Source organism: Spermophilus citellus (genome assembly GCF_964194105.1).
Source record: "Spermophilus citellus genome assembly, contig: SCAFFOLD_398, whole genome shotgun sequence".
In the NCBI taxonomy this organism is placed as follows: Eukaryota; Metazoa; Chordata; class Mammalia; order Rodentia; family Sciuridae; genus Spermophilus; species Spermophilus citellus.
Genome location: NW_027672895.1, coordinates 125,676 through 129,484, shown reverse-complemented (window position 1 = coordinate 129,484; position 3,809 = coordinate 125,676). Strand labels below are relative to the sequence as shown.

General features: G+C 42.0%; 1 pseudogene across 1 annotated transcript; it reads right to left on the bottom strand.

Moving 5' to 3' along the window:
* Positions 1-1,992: 1,992 nt before the first annotated feature.
* LOC308640415 (Krueppel-like factor 3) lies at positions 1,993-3,585 on the bottom strand (annotated as a pseudogene). Its single transcript has one exon. The product of its transcript is annotated as a Krueppel-like factor 3 (transcript).
* Between the last annotated feature and the right edge of the window lie 224 nt (positions 3,586-3,809).

Here is a 3,809-nt window from a genome sequence, read left to right as displayed (position 1 = left end):
CAAAAATTAAATTATACATTATTTCTCAGAGGCAACTACTTAGAATTATTGTTAACAACAACACAAAATGAGGGTGGGGGCATTTCCATCTGTGCTTCAATAGCTGCATCTTGATTTCTCAAACTGAGTCATTCCTTAGTGTGGCTCTCATAGAAAATGAGAATTTACTGTCTCATTCCTTGGGCCTTCAATACAACATGCAAATTCCCCAGCCCCCCATCTCTAAATGGTTATCTTGCATTGTTGTTTTGATACTGGGAATTTAACCTAGAGGCACTCACATTCTACTATTTAGCTATATCCCCAGCCTTACTAAATTGCCCAGGATGGCCTCAAACTTGTCACCTCTCCTGCCTCAGCCTTCAAAGTAGCTGGAAGTACAGGCATAAACTACCACACCCATTATGTTGTACTCTTGCTAGATCATTATATGATTTTTACATTAGCATAACAATATAAAGGTTATTCACAGATGAGCAGGTGTAGCATGATTCCTTTTATTACGTTATATTTTATTTTACCTGGAGAGTTGTAGATTTTGTTTTTCTAAGTTCTGTTTTCTGTGTTTAGTTTTGGTTTGTCCTAATCACCCATTCAATCTCTAAAAAATTTGTCAGATATGAAAATGTTCCCTTTATACATTCAAGTGTGTTAGGTGTTAAGTGTTCAGTGCAGGTTGTCATCTTAAATCCATTCTTTACTATTCTCATGTGCTTTTTCTGGACTGATTTCTCTCTAGACTAGTCTGTATTCTTGGTAATTCGCATGACCCTAGCATGAATTTCTTCTCTAAATGTCTTAAGATCTTCTTGTTTTCTTTGGTGTTCTTTATTTTCACTCTATTTCTTTTTATTTATCTATTTGGGAACCATAGAACTTCTTGATTTGGAGGATTGGTGTTATTACTCATTAAAAATTTTTAGCTGTTATTTTTTCCAGTGTTACTGCTCCAATAGTTATATATTTTATTAGAATTAAGATTAGATATATACTAACCAATGCTTCTCAAATTTTATGCTACAAGGCAATCAGCCAGTGGACTCCTTATAGCACAAATTCATATATTCTCTTCAGTTGTTGTTGTATACTAAGAAATATGAAGCCTATGCTATTGATTTATAGACCATGTTTGGACTAAACTATATTAGGTCTTCTCACTCTACTTTCTCTTGCCTCTTACCATTCATTCATGTATGCCATCTTTTTTTTTTTTCAGTGCTACTTTGGGTGTAACTTATTTGATATTTGTGTGTTCACAGACTTTTCAATTATATCAAATTTTATATTTGAGTTTTACTCATTTGTGTTTTAAATTAGATACTCTTCATTTCTGTAAGTTCTGCTTTAGTCTTTCCTGGCCAATTTTAATGTGTTATGCTTACATATATTCTTTACTTAAATATGTTGAAAGTATATAGTGCTCTGTACCTGTTAATTATAATGTCATCAGTCTTTGTTAATGTGATATTTGTTCCTTTTTCCTATAAATACTTATTCAAAGCACTTATTTCTTTAAATATTTGGTAAATTTATATATATATATATTTTTTTTTGATGGACTTTAATTTCATTTGTTTATATGTGGTGCTGAGAATCGAACCCAGTGACTCCACATGGTAGGCAAGCACTCTTACCACTGAGCCACAACCCTAGCCCCAATAAATTTATTTTAATATTGAGCTTCATGTTTATTGAAATTCATTTGCAAAAATCTTTACAACCTAAGCTTAGAATCAATTTTGCTGGAGAAACTCCTTTGTAAATTGTTTCTGCTAGGTACTTAGGGGCACTACTCATTTGATGCTTTAAATTTTTCCCTGGAATTTTACCTATTATATGAATTCTTTTTTTTTTTTATTTCTAACACATTTACTTTGACATTCTTTGAGGAATACATGGAGAAACCGACAATTGGTATGTTAGTTTACATGTTCCCTTATTCTCATTACATTAAACGTAAGAAGGGTTTGCTTAGCATCCCCGGAAAAAAAAAAGTGTTCACATTCTTTAGGTCTGACCCGTGGTAAGGAGAGGGAGGATTAGAGAGTATCGACTACTGACCATATGGAAGTTTTGAATGATATAAATTCAGAGATTCAGACCAGCTGAATCAAAATTAAAATGTACATGTAAAAAATGAGTTAGATAATGGGAGGGAGGACAGAGAGAGAGCCAGGAGAGTGGGGAGTCACAATGAGGCGGAGACGGAGGCTTTCAGACTAACATGTGGCGTTTCCTATGTAGGGCAAGGTGGTCAGAACGGGAGAAGCTGCGGTCGGTCACAGTCTGGGCACTGGAAAGGTTTGATTCCAGTATGTTTGCGGAAATGTCTTGTTAGTTCATCAGACCGAGCAAACTTCCATGTGCATCCTTCCCATGTACATTTGTAGGGTTTTTCTCCTGTATGTGTTCGTCTGTGTGCTTTCAAGTGGGAGCTTTTAGTGTACACTTTGTTGCATCCATCATAATCGCATCTGTGTATCCTCCGCTTCCTTTGGGTATCTGGAGATTCCATAGGTAAAGGTCTCGTCCCAGGCTGCACTATGACTGAGGGGTGATTCTCTTGCAACAATGCTTGAGGGGGGGACACCGAGTTCATTAAAGGGGGTGGTGACATTTCTTCGGGATAATAATCTGTTCTCTGTGGTTCAATCCCAGGTTCAATTTTAATTTTTTTCTATAATATGGGCTTCTCATATGATTCAATTACAGGTACTTGCATGCTACTGTTTGAATTTTCCATCTCTTCCGACAAGGAGACCATGAGCGGCTGCTGGAGGTGGCTGGTGTACATGAAGGGGACGGGCTGCACCACGACTGGTTGGATGACCGGCAGAATGCCCGGCTCCGGATTCCGTGCCGAGAGAGGGCAGCTGCCATCACTGGCGGCACGGACAGCGGCACACTGAAGGGCTGCACGCCCGGGGAAGGGGGTGAGTACTTTTTGATGGGGGGGCTAGAAGAAGCCATGCTCAGCCCAGGGGACGCCCTCCTGTGAGAGGACGGGAACTTGAGCGAAGAAGGAGAATTCCCAGCCGAGGGTGGCGAACCCCGCTTGTTCACCGTGAGGTCCACTGGCTCCATCTGTATTCCGTGTGACAGGCCCTCTGGGGTCTGAAAGAACTTATCGGGTAACGGCGTGGAGTAAATGACCCCATACTTGTTGGGCTTCATGGGCTCCATGTCATTAGATGGGTAGGACACCGAGACAGGGTCCATCGCCTCTTGCTTGACAGGCACTGGGTCAAACATGAGCATTCTTTTAGTTAAACCTTCTAGGGTGCTCTGGTGTTTGGCTTTGCGAGGCGCGGTGCTGAACGCTGCCGGTGAGAAATAAAGGCCCAGATCCCGGCTGCCGCGAGCCCCGCGAGTGCAGTAATGTCAGCGGTCCAGTCCGGGCGGCGTTGGCGGCTGCGGCCGCAGGGGACAGGGACCGGGACCGGCGCGCGTGCGGCGCGGTTCGGCTCGGCTAGGCGGGCGCTCGCGTTGCGCTCCGGCTCGGGCCCCGGCTCCGCGCGGCTCCGCTCCTGGCTCCCCTCTGGCTCCTGGCACCAACTCTGGGCAGTCACATGACGCCGGCGCCGCTCGCTCTCTATATGAATTCTAACCTTACTTTTTTAGAGGATGAACTTCAGGTGAGGTACTTTTGAGAAACTTTTATTTTCTCTGCTCTACTTTATATCAACTCCAAGAAAAAGTAGGCTTTCCAAAGATCATTTTTTAGCCCATCTTCTGTGAGTTATTATCCTTTGTTGGTACCTGCTTGGTGCAAGGGTCTCTTGTATGATCTCCCCCTCTGCTTGTTCCCT